Source organism: Arachis hypogaea, chromosome 10 (assembly GCF_003086295.3).
Source record: "Arachis hypogaea cultivar Tifrunner chromosome 10, arahy.Tifrunner.gnm2.J5K5, whole genome shotgun sequence".
NCBI classification, from domain to species: domain Eukaryota; kingdom Viridiplantae; phylum Streptophyta; class Magnoliopsida; order Fabales; family Fabaceae; genus Arachis; species Arachis hypogaea.
The window spans coordinates 87346822-87363942 of record NC_092045.1 but is presented as its reverse complement, the minus strand read 5'-3'; the positions used below and the strand labels follow the sequence as shown (position 1 = coordinate 87363942).

At 39.2% G+C, this 17121-nt stretch overlaps 1 non-coding gene across 1 annotated transcript; it reads right to left on the bottom strand.

The window, feature by feature from the left end:
• Positions 1-15753: 15753 nt before the first annotated feature.
• Positions 15754-15861, bottom strand: LOC112719289 (small nucleolar RNA R71). The gene has a single exon (XR_003161596.1). It is a non-coding gene; the product is annotated as a small nucleolar RNA R71 (small nucleolar RNA).
• Positions 15862-17121: the final 1260 nt, after the last annotated feature.

The following is a 17121-nucleotide window of genomic DNA, read 5'->3' as shown; positions in this document are numbered from 1 at the left end:
TCTGCAGGTGGATCTATTCACCTAAAGAAAACGCCTGAAGAGGCTCAAGAACTCATTGACATGGTTGCAAATAACCAATTCATGTACACTTCTGAGAGGAATTCCGTGAATAATGGGATACCTCAGAAGAAAGGAGTTCTTGAAATTGATGCTCTTAATGCCATATTGGCTCAGAACAAAGTGTTGACTCAACAGGTCAACATGATCTCCCAAAGTCTGAATGGATGGCAACAAGCATCCAACAGTACTAAAGAGGCAGCTTCTGAAGAAGCTTATGATCCTGAGAACCCTGCCATGGCAGAGGTTAATTACATGGGTGAACCTTATGGAAACACCTATAACTCATCATGGAGAAATCATCCAAATTTCTCATGGAAGGATCAACAAAAGCCTCAACAAGGCTTTAACAATGGTGGACGCAATAGTCTGAGCAATAGCAAGCCATATCCATCATCTTCACAGCAACAGACAGAGAATTCTGAACAAAACACTTCTAATTTAGCCAATATAGTCTCTGATCTATCAAAGGCCACTTTCAGTTTCATGAATGAAACAAGATCCTCCATCAGAAATCTGGAGGCACAAGTGGGCCAGCTGAGTAAGAAAGTCATTGAAACTCCTCCCAGTATTCTCCCAAGCAATACAGAAGAGAATCCAAAAGGAGAGTGCAAGGCCATTGATGTGATCAATGTGGCCGAATGCATAAGGGAGGAGGAGGACGAAAATCCTAGTGAGGATGACCTCCTGGGACGTCCCTCAAGCAAGAAGGAGTTTCCTATTAAGGATCCAAAGGAATCTGAGGCTCGTATAGAGACCATAGAGATTCCACTAAATCTCCTTCTGCCATTCATGAGCTCTGAAGACTATTCTTCCTCTGAAGAGGATGAAGATGTGACTGAAGAGCAAGTTGCTCAATATTTAGGAGCTATCATGAAGCTGAATGCCAAGTTGTTTGGTAATGAGACTTGGGAAAGTGAACCTCCCTTGCTCATTAATGAACTAGATACCTGGATTCAGAAAACTTTACCTCAAAAGAGACAAGATCCTGGCAAGTTCTTAATACCTTGTACCATAGGCACCATGACATTTGAAAAGGCTCTATGTGATCTAGGGTCAGGGATAAATCTTATGCCACTCTCTGTAATGGAGAAGCTGGGGATCATTGAGGTACAACCTGCCTTGTTCTCTTACAATTGGCAGACAAGTCATTGAGACAAGCTTATGGAATAGTGGAGGACATGTTAGTAAAGGTTGAAGGCCTTTACGTCCCTGCTGATTTCATAATCTTAGACACTAGGAAGGAAGAGGATGAATGCATCATCCTCGGAAGACCTTTCCTAGCCACAGCAGGAGCTGTGATAGATGTCAACAGAGGTGAATTAGTCCTTCAATTGAATGGGGACTACCTTGTGTTTAAGGCACATGGCCATCCCTCTGTGACAAAAGAGAGTAAGCATGAAGAGCTTCTCTCAGTTCAGAGTCAAGAAGAGCCCCCACAGTCAAACTCTAAGTTTGGTGTTGTGAGGCCACAACCAAACTCTAAGTTTGGTGTTAAGATCCCATATCCAAACTCTAAGTTTGGTGTTGGGACTATACAACATTAACCTGATAACCTTTGTGGCTCCATGAGAGCCACTGTCAAGCTATTGACATTAAAGAAGCGCTTGTTGGGAGGCAACCCAATTTTATTTATCTAATTTTTATTTTATTTTATTTTATTGTTATTTTGTGTTTTATTAGGTACATGATCATGTGGAGTGACGAAAAAAATCAAAAAAATTAAAAACAGAAGCAAAAATAGCAGAAAAAATTCGCACCCTGGAGGAGGCACAGGCTGGCGTTCAACGCCAGTAAGATGCATCTGGCGGGCGTTCAACGCCAGAAACAAGGAACATTCTGGCGCTAAACGCCAGGAAGGTGCCTAGAGAAGAAAAACTGGCGCTAAACGCCAGTAACAAGCATGAAACTGGCGTTCAACGCTGATGAGCGGATAATTTATACGCTTTTTGGCATTGTTTTTAGGTAGTTTTTAGTAAGTTCAAGCTATTTTTAGGGATGTTTTCATTAGTTTTTATGTTAAATTCACATTTCTGGACTTTACTATGAGTTTGTGTGTTTTTCTGTGATTTCAGGTAATTTCTGGCTGAAATTGAGGGACTTGAGCAAAACTCTGAAAAAGGCTGACAAAAAGGACTGCTGATGCTGTTGGAATCTGACCTCCCTGCACTCAAAATGGATTTTTTGGAGCTAAAAAACTCCAATTGGCGCGCTCTCAACGGAGTTGGAAAGTAGACTTCCAGAGCTTTCCAGCAATATATAATAGTTCATACTTTATTTGAAAATTGAGGATGTAACTTGGCGTTGAACGCCAAGTACATGCTGCTGTCTGGAGTTAAACGCCAGAAAAACGTCATGATCCGGATTTGAACGCCCAAAACACGTTATAACTTGGAGTTCAACTCCAAGAAAAGCCTCAGCTCGTGGATAGATCAAGCTCAGCCCAAACATACACCAAGTGGGCCCCGGAAGTGAATTTATGCATCAAATACTTACTCATGTAAACCCTAGTAGCTACTCTAGTATAAATAGGATAAGTTACTATTGTATTAGACATCTTTGGTCTCAGTTTTGTTTTATTCTTCATCTTAGGAGGCTATTGATCACATTCAGGGGGGCTGGCCATTCGGCCATGCCTGAACTTTTCACTTATGTATTTTCAACGGTAGAGTTTCTACACACCATAGATTAAGGGTGTGGAGCTCTGCTGTACCTCAAGTTTCAATACAATTATTATTACTTCCTATTCAATTCTCTTCTATTCTTATTCCAAGATATATGTTATACTTAACTTTGATGAATGTGATGATCCGTGACACTCATCATCATTCTCACCTATGAACGCGCGTGATTGACAACCACTTCCGTTCTACCTTAGGCCGGGCGCATATCTCTTAGATTCCCCAACAGAATCTTCGTGGTATAAGTTAGATAGATGGCGGCATTCATGAGGATCCGGAAAGTCTAAACCTTGTCTATGGTATTCCGAGTAGGATTCTGGGATTGAATGACTGTGACGAGCTTCAAACTTCTGAAGGCTGGGCGTGATGACAAGCGCAAACGAATCAAAGGATTCTATTCCAACCTAATTGAGAACCGACAGATGATTAGCCGTGCTGTGACAGAGCATAGGAACGTTTTCACTGAGAGGATGGGATGTAGTCATTGACAACGGTGATGCCCTACATACAGCTTGCCATGGAAAGGAGTAGGAAGGATTGGATGAATGTAATAAGAAAATAGAGATATGAGAGGAGCACAGCATCTTCACACACTTATCTGAAATTCCCACTATTGCTTTACATAAGTATTTCTATCCCTTTTTATTTTCTATTTATTTATTAATTTTCGAACTCACCATAAACCAATCTAATCTGACTAACTGAGATTCACAAGGTGACCATAGCTTGCTTCATACCAACAATCTCTGTGGGATCGACCCTTACTCACGTAAGGTTTATTATTTGGACGACCCAGTACACTTGCTGGTTAGTTGAACGGAGTTGTGTCCACACATAAGTGCCATAATAATGATTCCATACAACAACAAATAATACTACATTGATGTGATCACAATTTCGTCCACCAAGTTTTTGGCGCCGTTGCCGGGGATTGTTCGAGTATGAACAACTGACGGTTCATCTTGTTGCTCAGATTAGGTAATTTTCTTTTTCAAAAACTTTTTCAAAATTTTTCTTTTCTTTTTCGTTTTTCTAAACTATATTTTTGAAAAAAAATTAATAAAAATAAAAAAATAATAATAAAATCATAAAAATAAAAAATATTTTGTGTTCCTGTTTGAGTCTTGAGTCAATTTTTAAGTTTGGTGTCAATTGCATGCTTTAAAAATTTTTCTTGCATTTTTCGAAATTCCATGCATTCATAGTTTTCTTCATGATCTTCAAGTTGTTCTTGACAAGTCTTCTTGTTTGATCTTGATGATTTCTTGTTTTGTGTTGTTTGTTGTTTTTCATATGCATTTTTCATTTGTTAGAGTCCATGCATTAAAGATTTCTAAGTTTGGTGTCTTGCATGTTTTCTTTGCATCAAAGATTTTTCAAAAATATGTTCTTGATGTTCATCATGATCTTCAAAGTGTTCTTGGTGTTCATCTTGACATTCATAGTGTTCTTGCATGCATCTTGTGGTTTGATCCAAAATTTTCATGTTTTGGGTCATGTTTGTGTTTTTCTCTCTTATAATTAAAAATTCAAAAAAATCAAAAAATATCTTTTCCTTATTTCTCTCCAAATTTTCAAAAATTTGAGCTGACTTGGTCAAAAATTTTCAAAATTAGTTGTTTCTTACAAGTCAAGTCAAATTTTCAATTTTAAAAATATTATCTTTTCAAAAATTTTTTTCAAAAATCATATCTTTTTAATTTTTTTCTATTTTTCGAAAATTTCAAAAATCTTTTTCAAAATACTTTCTAAATCTTTTTCTTATCTTTACATCTAATTTTCGAAAATTAGCTAACAATTAATGTGATTGGTTCAAAAATTTGAAGTTTGTTATCTTCTTGTTAAGAAAGGTCCAATCTTTAAGTTCTAGAATCTTATCTTGTAGTTTCTTGTTAGTTAAGTCATTTTAAAAATTAAATCTTTTTCAACAAATCTTTTATCTTTTATCTTATCTTTTTCAAAAATTTTATCTTTTTCAAAATTTGATTTCAAAATATCTTATCTAACTTCTTATCTTCTTATCTTTTTCAAATTTGATTTTAATATCTTTTTCAATCAACTAACTAACTTTTTGTTTGTTTCTTATCTTTTTCAAAACCACCTAACTACTCTTCCCTCTCTAATTTTCGAAAATATCTCATCCCTTTTTCAAAATTTCTTTTTAATTAATTAATTGTTTTAAATTTTAATTTTAAATCTTATCTTATCTTTAATTTTCGAAAATTACTAACCCCTTTTTCAAAATTGTTTTCAAAATTCTCCCTCTCTTTTCTTATTCTATTTATTTATTTAATTACTAACACTTCTCTTCACCCCTCTTCATCTAAAGATCCGAACCCAATCTAACCCTTGAGTTTGGATTCTTCTTCACTCTTCTCCCCTTTCTTCTTCTACTAACATAAAGGAATCTCTATACTGTGACATAGAGGATTCCTCTTTCTTTTCTTGTTTTCTTCTCTTTCATATGAGCAGGAACAAGGATAAAGGCACTCTTGTTGAAATTGATCCAGAACCTGAAAGGACTCTGAAGAGAAAATTAAGAGAAGCTAAATTACAACAATCCAGAAGTAACCTTTCAGAAAATTTCGAACAAGAGAAGGAGATGGCAGCCGAAAATAATAATCATGCAAGGAGAATGCTTGGTGACTTCACAAAACCAACATCCAAGTTTGATGGAAGAAGCATCTCCATTCCTGCCATTGGAGCCAATAACTTTGAGCTGAAACCTCAGCTAGTTGCCTTAATGCAACAAAACTGCAAGTTTTATGGACTTCCATCTGAAGATCCTTATCAGTTTTTAACTGAGTTCTTGCAGATCTGTGAGACTGTAAAGACAAATGGAGTTGATCCTGAAGTCTACAGACTCATGCTTTTCCTTTTTGCTGTAAGAGACAGAGCTAGAATATGGTTGGATTCACAACCTAAGGATAGCCTGGACTCTTGGGATAAGCTAGTCACCGCCTTCTTGGATAAATTCTTTCCTCCTCAAAAGCTGAGCAAGCTGAGAGTGGATGTTCAAACCTTCAAACAAAAAGATGGTGAATCCCTCTATGAAGCTTGGGAAAGATACAAGCAGCTGACCAAAAGATGTCCATCTGACATGTTTTCAGAATGGACCATATTAGATATATTCTATTATGGCCTATCTGAATTTTCGAAAATGTCATTGGACCATTCTGCAGGTGGATCCATTCACCTAAAGAAAACGCCTGAAGAGGCTCATGAACTCATTGACATGGTTGCAAATAACCAATTCATGTACACTTCTGAGAGGAATTCCGTGAATAATGGGATACCTCAGAAGAAAGGAGTTCTTGAAATTGATGCTCTGAATGCCATATTGGCTCAGAACAAAGTGTTGACTCAACAGGTCAACATGATCTCTCAAAGTCTGAATGGATGGTAACATGCATCCAACAGTACTAAGGAGGCAGCTTCTGAAGAAGCTTATGATCCTGAGAACCCTGCCATGGCAGAGGTTAATTATATGGGTGAACCTTATGGAAACACCTATAACTCATCATGGAGAAATCATCCAAATTTCTCATGGAAGGATCAACAAAAGCCTCAACAAGGCTTTAACAATGGTGGACGCAATAGGCTGAGCAATAGCAAGCCATATCCATCATCTTCTCAGCAACAGACAGAGAATTCTGAACAAAACACTTCTAATTTAGCCAATTTAGTCTCTGATCTGTCAAAGGCCACTTTCAGTTTCATGAATGAAACAAGATCCTCCATCAGAAATCTGGAGGCACAAGTGGGCCAGCTGAGTAAGAAAGTTATTGAAACTCCTCCCAGTATTCTCCCAAGCAATACAGAAGAGAATCCAAAAGGAGAGTGCAAGGCCATTGATGTGATCAATGTGGCCGAATGCACAAGGGAGGAGGAGGACGAAAATCCTAGTGAGGAAGACCTCCTGGGACGTTCTTCAAGCAAGAAGGAGTTTCCTATTAAGGATCCAAAGGAATCTGAGGCTCAAATAGAGACCATAGAGATTCCATTAAATCTCCTTCTGCCATTCATGAGCTCTGAAGACTATTCTTCCTCTGAAGAGGATGAAGATGTGACTGGAGAGCAAGTTGCTCAATATTTAGGAGCTATCATAAAGCTGAATGCCAAGTTATTTGGTAATGAGACTTGGGAAAGTGAACCTCCCTTGCTCATTAATGAACTAGATACCTGGATTCAGAAAACTTTACCTCAAAAGAAACAAGATCCTGGCAAGTTCTTAATACCTTGTACCATAGGCACCATGACCTTTGAAAAGGCTCTATGTGATCTGGGGTCAGGGATAAATCTTATGCCACTCTCTGTAATGGAGAAGCTGGGGATCATTGAGGTACAACCTGCCTTGTTCTCATTACAATTGGCAGACAAGTCATTGAGACAAGCTTATGGAATAGTGGAGGACGTGTTAGTAAAGGTTGAAGGCCTTTACATCCTTGCTGATTTCATAATCTTAGACACTAGGAAGGAAGAGGATGAATGCATCATCCTTGGAAGACATTTCCTAGCCACAGCAGAAGCTGTGATAGATGTCAACAGAGGTGAATTAGTCCTTCAATTGAATGGGGACTACCTTGTGTTTAAGGCACAAAGCCATCCCTCGGTGACAAAAGAGAGTAAGCATGAAGAGCTTCTCTCAGTTCAGAGTCAAGAAGAGCACCCACAGTCAAACTCTAAGTTTGGTGTTGGGAGGCCACAACCAAACTCTAAGTTTGGTGTTAAGATCCCATATCCAAACTCTAAGTTTGGTGTTGGGACTATACAACATTGACCTGATCACCTTGTGGCTCCATGAGAGCCACTGTCAAGCTATTGACATTAAAGAAGCACTTGTTGGGAGGCAACCCAATTTTATTTATCTAATTTTTATTTTATTGTTATTTTATGTTTTATTAGGTACATGATCATGAGGAGTCACGAAAAAAATCATAAAAATTAAAAACAGAATCAAAAACAGCAGAAGAAAAAATTCATACCCTGGAGGACGCACAGGCTGGCGTTCAACGCCAGTAAGATGCATCTGGCCGGTGTTCAACGCCAGAACAGAGCATCATTCTGGCGCTGAACGCCAGAAACAAGCAACATTCTGGCGCTGAACGCCAGGAATGTGCCTAGAGAAGAAACGCTGGCGCTGAACGCCAGTAACAAGCATGAAACTGGCGTTCAACGCCAGAAACATGCTTTACATGGGCGTTGAACGCCCAGGACGTGCACCAATGGGCGTTTAAACGCCAGAATAGTGTGCAAAGGCATTTTACATGCCTATTTGGTGCAGGGATGGAATTCCTTGACACCTCAGGATCTGTGGACCCCACAGGATCACCTCAGGATCTGTGGTCCCCACAGGATCCCCACCTACTATATTCCCAACACTCTTCACCAATCACCTCAATTCCTCTTCCCAATCACCCCCTTCACCACTCACATCCATCCACTCTTCCCCATAAACCCCACCTACCTTCAAAAATTCAAAACCATTTTTCCACCCATTCCCACCCTAAATGGCCGAACATACACTCCCCCCTCTCCCTATATATACCCTTCCATTCTACTTCATTTTCACACAACACAACCCCCTCTTCTTCACCTTGGCCGAACCTACCTCTCTCCCTCTCTACCATATTCTCTTCTTCTTCTTCTTCTTCTCTTCTTTCTTCTATTGCTCGAGGACGAGCAATATTTTAAGTTTGGTGTGTGGTCAAAGCACAATCTTTTTTTGTTTTCCACTACCATCAATGGCACCTAAGGCCGGAAAAGGAAAAGGGAAGACAAAAGCTTCCACTTCCGAGTCATGGGAGATGGAAAGATTCATCTCCAAAAGCAATCAAGACCACTTCTATGATGTTGTGGCAAAGAAGAAGGTGATCCCTGAGGTCCCTTTCAAGCTCAAGAAAAATGAGTATCCGGAGATCCGACATGAGATCCGAAGAAGATGTTGGGAAGTCCTAACCAACCCCATGCAATAAGTCGGAATCTTAATGGTTCAAGAGTTCTATGCCAATGCATGGATCACTAGGAACCATGATCAAAGTATGAACCCAAATCCAAAGAATTACCTCACAATGGTTCGGGGGAAATACTTAGATTTTAGTCCGGAAAATGTGAGGTTGGCGTTTCACTTGGCCATGATGCAAGGAGATGAACGCCCCTACACTAGAAGGGTCAACTTTAATCAAAGGTTGGACCAAGTCCTAATGGACATATGTGTGGAAGGAGCTCAATGGAGAATAGACTCCAAAGGCAAGCCAATTCAACTAAGAAGATTGGACCTCAAGCCTGTGGCTAGAGGATGGTTGGAGTTCATTCAACGCTCCATCATTCCTACTAGCAACCGATCTGAAGTTACTGTGGATCGGGCCATCATGATTCATAGCATCATGATTGGAGAGGAAGTAGAAGTTCATGAGGTCATCTCCAATGAACTCTACAAAATAGCCGACAAGTCCTCCACCATGGCAAGGCTAGCTTTTCCTCACTTTATTTGCCATCTATGTTACTCAGCTGGAGTTATCATAGAAGGAGACATCTCCATTGAAGAGGATAAGCCCATCACCAAGAAGAGGATAGAGCAAGCAAGAGAGACCCTTCACGGTTCTCATGAGATGCATGAGGAAGCTCATCATCAAGAAATCCCTGAGATGCCTCAAGGGATGCACTTTCCTTCCAACAACTATTGGGAACAACTCAACACCTCCTTAGAAGATTTGAGCCACAATGTGGAACAATTAAGGGTGGAAGATCATGAGCACTCCATCATTCTCCAAGAAATAAGAGAAGATCAAAAAGCAATGAGGGAGGAGCAACAAAGGCAAGGAAGGGACATAGAAGAGCTTAAGGACATTGTTGGTCCTTCAAGAAGAAGATGCCACTAAGGTGGATTCATTCCTTGTTCTTATTTCTTTCTGTTTTTCGGTTTTTAATGTTGTGTTTATCTATGTTTTATGTCTCTACTTCATGATCACTAGTATGTAGTAACTATGTCTCAAAGCTATGAATAAAATCCATTAATCCTTCACCTCTCTTAAATGAAAAATGTTTTAATTCAAAAGAACAAGAAGTACATGAATTTTGAATTTATCATTGAATTTAATTTAATTATATTGATGTGGTGACAATACTTTTTGTTTTCTGAATGAATGCTTGAACAATGCATATTTTTGATCTTGTTGTTTATGAATGTTAAAATTGTTGGCTCTTGAAAGAATGATGAACAAAGAGAAATGTTATTGATGATCTGAAAAATCATGAAATTGATTCTTGAAGTAAGAAAAAGCAGTGAAAAAGAAAGCTTGCGAAAAAAAAAGGCAAAAAAAATAGAAAGAAAAAGAAAAAAGCAAGCAGAAAAAGCCAATAGCCCTTAAAACCAAAAGGCAAGGGTAAAAAGGATCCAAGGCTTTGAGCATCAATGGATAGGAGGGCCCAAGGAAATAAAATCCAGGCCTAAGCGGCTAAATCAAGCTGTCCCTAACCATGTGCTTGTGTCATGAAGGTCCAAGTGAAAAGCTTGAGACTGAGTGGTTAAAGTCGTGATCCAAAGCAAAAAGAGTGTGCTTAAGAGGTCTGGACACCTCTAACTGGGGACTCTAACAAAGCTGAGTCACAATCTGAAAAGGTTCACCTAGTCATGTGTCTGTGGCATTTATGTATCCGGTGGTAATACTGGAAAACAAAGTGCTTAGGGCCACGGCAAGACTCATAAGTAGCTGTGTTCAAGAATCAACATGCTTAACTAGGAAAGTCAATAACACTATCTGAAATTCTAAGTTCCTAGAGAAGCCAATCATTCTAAACTTCAAAGGAAAAAGTGAGATGCCGAAACTGTTCAGAAGCAAAAAGCTACAAGTCCCGCTCATCTAATTAGAATTAATATTCATTGATATTTTGAAATTTATAGTATATTCTCTTCTTTTTATCCTATTTTTTTTTTCAGTTGCTTGGGGACAAGCAACAATTTAAGTTTGGTGTTGTGATGAGTGGATAATTTATACGCTTTTTGGCATTGTTTTTAGGTAGTTTTTAGTAAGTTCAAGCTACTTTTAGGGATGTTTTCATTAGTTTTTATGTTAAATTCACATTTCTGGACTTTACTATGAGTTTGTGTGTTTTTCTGTGATTTCAGGTAATTTTTGGCTGAAATTGAGGGACTTGAGCAAAACTCTGAAAAAAGCTGACAAAAAGGACTGCTGATGCTGTTGGAATCTGACCTCCCTGCACTCAAAATGGATTTTATGGAGCTACAGATCTCAAATTGGCGCTCCCTCAACGGTGTTGGAAGGTAGACTTCCAGAGCTTTCCAGAAATATATAATAGTCCATACTTTATTCGGAAATTGACGACGTAACTTGGCGTTGAACGCCAAGTACATGCTGCTGTCTGGAGTTAAACGCCAGAAAAACGTCATGATCCGGAGTTGAACGCCCAAAACACGTTATAACTTGGAGTTCAACTCCAAGAAAAGCCTCAGCTCGTGGATAGATCAAGCTCAGCCCAAACATACACCAAGTGGGTCCTGGAAGTGAATTTATGCATCAAATACTTACTCATGTAAACCCTAGTAGCTAGTCTAGTATAAATAGGATAAGTTACTATTGTATTAGACATCTTTGGTCTCAGTTTTGTTTTATTCTTCATCTTAGGAGGCTATTGATCACATTCAGGGGGGCTGGCCATTCGGCCATGCCTGAACCTTTCACTTATGTATTTTCAACGGTAGAGTTTCTACACACCATAGATTAAGGGTGTGGAGCTCTGCTGTACCTCAAGTTTCAATACAATTATTTTTACTTCCTATTCAATTCTCTTCTATTCTTATTCCAAGATATATGTTATACTTAACTTTGATGAATGTGATGATCCGTGACACTCATCATCATTCTTACCTATGAACGCGCGTGATTGACAACCACTTCCGTTCTACCTTAGGCCGGGCGCATATCTCTTAGATTCCCTAATAGAATCTTCGTGGTATAAGTTAGATAGATGGCGGCATTCATGAGGATCCGGAAAGTCTAAACCTTGTCTATGGTATTCCGAGTAAGATTCTGGGATTGAATGACTGTGACGAGCTTCAAACTCCTGAAGGCTGGGCGTGATGACAAGCGCAAAAGAATCAAGGGATTCTATTCCAACCTGATTGAGAACCGACAGATGATTAGCCGTGCTGTGACAGAGTGATGAGCGGATAATTTGTACGCTTTTTGGCATTGTTTTTAGTATGTTTTTAGTATGATCTAGTTAGTTTTTAGTATATTTTTATTAGTTTTTAGTTAAAATTCACTTTTCTGGAATTTACTATGAGTTTGTGTGTTTTTCTATGATTTCAGGTACTTTCTGGCTGAAATTGAGGGACCTGAGCAAAAATCTGATTCAGAGACTAAAAAGGACTGCAGATGCTGTTGGATTCTGACCTCCCTGCACTCGAAGTGGATTTTCTGGAGCTACAGAAGCCCAATTGGCGCGCTCTCAAAGGCGTTGGAAAGTAGACATCCTGGGCTTTCCAGCAATATGTGATAGGCCATACTTTGCCCAAGATTTGATGGCCCAAACCGGCGTTCAAAGTCACCCTCATGAATTCCAGCGTTAAACGCCGGAACTGGCACAAGAATGGGAGTTAAACGCCCAAACTGGCACCAAAGATGGCGTTTAACTCCAAGAGGAGTCTCTACACGAAAATGCTTCAATGCTCAGCCCAAGCACACACCAAGTGGGCCCGAAAGTGGATTTTTATGTCATTTACTCATCTCTGTACACCCTAGGCTACTAGTTCTCTATAAGTAGGACCTTTTGACTATTGTATTTTCATCTTTGGACATCTAGTTCTTAGATCAGATCTCTGGACATCTAGTTCTTAGATCATTGGAAGGCTGGCCATTCGGCCATGCCTAGACCTTGTTCTTATGTATTTTCAACGGTGGAGTTTCTACACACCATAGATTAAGGTGTGGAGCTCTGCTGTACCTCGAGTATTAATGCAATTACTACTGTTCTTCTATTCAATTCCGCTTGTTCTTGTTCTAAGATATCACTTGTTCTTCAACTTGATGAATGTGATGATCCGTGACACTCATCATCATTCTCACCTATGAACGTGTGACTGACAACCACCTCCGTTCTACCTTCGATTGGGTGAATATCTCTTGGATTCCTGATACACGATGCATGGTTGATCGCCTGACAAACGAGCGCTCGCCTGACAACCGAGCCAGCCATTCCATGAGATCAGAGTCTTCGTGGTATAGGCTAGAACTGATGGCGGCATTCAAGAGAATCCGGAAGGTCTAACCTTGTCTGTGGTATTCTGAGTAGGATTCAATGATTGAATGACTGTGACGTGCTTCAAACTCCTGAGGGCGGGGCGTTAGTGACAGACGCAAAAGAATCACTGGATTCTATTCCGGCCTGATCGAGAACCGACAGATGGATAGCTGTGCCGTGATAGGGTGCGTTGAACATTTTCACTGAGAGGATGGGAGGTAGCCACTGACAACGGTGAAACCCTTGCTTAAGCTTGCCATGGAAAGGAGTGAAGAAGGATTGGATGAAGACAGTAGGAAAGCAGAGAGACGGAAGGGACAAGCATCTCCATACGCTTATCTGAAATTCCCACCAATGAATTACATAAGTATCTCTATCTCTATCTTTATGTTTTATTCGTATATCACCATTATCCATTTGAGTTTGCCTGACTAAGATTTACAAGGTGACCATAGCTTGCTTCATACCAACAATCTCTGTGGGATCGACCCTTACTCGCATAAGGTTTATTACTTGGACGACCCAGTACACTTGCTGGTTAGTTGTGCGAAGTTGTAGTGATCACAATTTCGCGCACCAAGTTTTTGGCGCCGTTGCCGGGGATTGTTCGAGTATGGACAACTGACGGTTCATCTTGTTGCTTAGATTAGGTATTTTTCTTCAGAGTTCTTGAGAATGAATTCTAGAGTTTCATGATGATCTGTTGAAATCTGGCTGACTGTGAAGCCATGTCTAATTTCATTGGACCGAGGTTTTAACTTATCATCACAAGGGCTTGTTGATTTCTATCAATCTTGCTATTGGAGCAGTGATCTGCTAAGGCTTGGCTGGCCATTGGCCATGTCTAGTGTTTTGGACCGAAGCTTTCCTTGAAAGCTTGGCTGGCTGTGAAGCCATGTCTAATTCCTGGACCGGAGTCTTAGACTAAACATTGCATGATTCCTGGAATTCTCATTAAGAATTTTGATATCTTTTTCCACTTAATTTTCGAAAAAAGCACAAAAAAATTTACAAAGTCATAAAATCCAAAAATATTTCTTGTTTGAGTCTAGTGTCTCATGTTACGTTTGGTGTCAATTGCATGCATTCATTCATGTGTCTTAGTGATCTTCAAGATGTTCTTGATGATTTCTTACTCTGATCTTTGAATTCTCTTGAATTGAGTGTTTATGAGTCTCATATGCATTCTCATTAGTGTCAGTAGTATACAAACTGCTAAGTTTGGTGTCCTGCATGCATTGTTATTTGATTCTTGTTGCATTTTGATTTTTTCTTATTATTAAAAATCCAAAAATATTTTTTATTTGTGTCTTTTCAAGTCAATAATACAGAGAATTGAAGATTCAGAACATTCAGCAGAGGAATTGCACAGAAAAAGCTGGGCGTTCAAAACGCCCAGTGAAGAAGGACAGACTGGCGTTTAAACGCCAGCCAGGGTGCCTGGTTGGGCGTTTAACGCCCAAAAGGGTATAGTTTTGGGCGTTAAACGCCAGAATGTGCACCATTCTGGGCGTTTAACGCCAGGATGGCACAAGAGGAAAGATTTTGTTTTTAATGCAGATTTTTTTTCAGTTTTCAAACTTTTTCAAAATCAAATCTTTTTCAAATCATATCTTTTCAATCATATGTTTTAAAAATCAATTTCTTTCTATTTTTAAAAATACTTGCTATCAATTAATGATTTGATTCAACATTTCAAATATGTTGCCTTTTCTGTTGAGAAAGGTTTAATGTTTGAATCATATCTTTTCTTGTTAGCAAAGTTATTAATTTTCAAAATCAAATCTTTTTAAAATGTTTTTCAAATCATATCTTCTCAATCACATCTTTTTAAAACTAATCATATCTTCTCAACCACATCTTTTTCAAAATAGTTTTCAATCAAATCTTTTTGATTTCTAATTTCAAATTCTTTTTCAAAAAAAAAATATTTGATTTCTTTCCCACTTTTATTTTCGAAAATCAATTAGTGTTTTTCAAAATGTTTTCAAAATCTTTCACTCAATTTTCGAAAATTACTTCCCTTCTTCTCACATCCTTCTATTTATGGACTAACACTATTCCTTAATGCAAAATTCGAACTCCATCTTCTTTGATAAGTTCGAATTTTCTACTTCTGTCTTCTATTTTTCTTTTCCTCTGACACCTAAAGGAATCTCTATACTGTGACATAGAGGATTCCACATTTTCTTGTTCCCTTCTCTTTCTTATGAGCAGGAGCAAGGACAAAAGCATTCTTGTTGAGGCTGATCCTGAACCTGAAAGGACCTTGAAGAGAAAGCTAAGAGAAGCCAAAGCACAACTCTCTGTAGAGGACCTAACAGAAATCTTCAAAGAAGAAGAACCTATGGCAGCCGAAAACAACAACAATGCCAACAATGCAAGGAAGGTGCTGGGTGACTTTACTGCACATACTCCCGACTTCTATGGGAGAAGCATCTCTATCCCTGCCATTGGAGCAAACAACTTTGAGCTTAAGCCTCAATTAGTTTCTCTAATGCAACAGAATTGCAAGTTCCATGGACTCCCATTGGAAGATCCTCATCAGTTTTTAGCTGAATTCTTGCAAAGCTGTGACATTGTCAAGACTAATGGGGTTGACCCTGAGGTCTACAGACTTATGATATTCCCTTTTGCTGCAAGAGACAGAGCTAGGACATGGTTGGACTCACAACCTAAAGAAAGCCTGGACTCTTGGGAAAAGCTAGTCAATGCCTTCTTGGCAAAGTTCTTTCCACCTCAAAAATTGAGTAAGCTTAGAGTGGAAGTCCAAACCTTCAGACAGAAGGAAGGAGAATCCCTCTATGAAGCTTGGGAAAGATACAAACAATTAATCAGAAAGTGTCCTTCTGATATGCTTTCTGAATGGAGCATCATAGGTATTTTCTATGATGGTCTCTCTGAACTGTCCAAGATGTCTTTGGATAGCTCTGCTGGAGGATCTCTTCATCTGAAGAAGACACCTACAGAAGCTCAAGAGCTGATTGAAATGGTTGCAAATAACCAATTCATGTACACTTCTGAAAGAAATCCTATGAACAATGGGACTAGTCAGAAGAAAGGAGTTCTTGAGATTGACACTCTGAATGCCATATTGGCTCAGAACAAAATATTGATTCAACAAGTCAATATGATTTCTCAAAGTCTGTCTGGAATGCAAAATGCACCAAGCAGTACTAAAGAAGCTTCATCTGAGGAAAAAGCTTATGATCCTGAGAACCCTTCAATGGAAGAGGTGAATTACATGGGAGAACCCTATGGAAACACCTATAATCCTTCATGGAGAAATCATTCAAATCTCTCATGGAAGGATCAACAGAGACCTCTACAAGGTTTCAACAATAATAATGGTGGAAGAAACAGGTTTAGCAATAGCAAACCCTTTCCATCATCCTCTCAGCAACAGACAGAGAGTTCTAAGCAGAATACCTCTGACTTAGCAACCATGGTCTCTGATCTAATCAAAACCACTCAAAGTTTCATGACTGAAACAAGGTCCTCCATTAGAAATTTGGAGGCACAAGTGGGTCAGCTGAGCAAGAAAATTACTGAACTCCCTCCTAGTACTCTCCCAAGCAATACAGAAGAAAATCCAAAAGGAGAATGCAAGGCCATCAACATGGCCGAATTTTGGGAGGAAGGAGAGGCAGTGAACGCCACTGAGGAAGACCTCAATGGATGTCCACTGGCCTCCAATGAGTTCTCCAATGAGGAACCATGGGAATCTGAGACTCAAAATGAGACCATAAAGATTCCATTGGACTTACTTCTGCCATTCATGAGCTCTGATAAGTATTCTTCCTCTGAAGAGGATGAGTATGTCACTGAAGAGCAAGTTATTAAATACCTTGGAGCAATCATGAAGCTAAATGACAAGTTATTTGGAAATGAGACTTGGGAGGATGAACCCCCTTTGCTCACCAAAGAACTGGATGACTTGTCTAGGCAGAAATTACCTCAAAAGAGACAGGATCCTGGGAAGTTTTCAATACCTTGTACCGTAGGCACCATGACCTTCAAGAAGGCCTTGTGTGACTTAGGGTCAAGTGTAAACCTCATGCCTCTCTCTGTAATGGAGAAGTTAGGGATCTTTGAGGTGCAAGCTGCAAAAATCTCACTA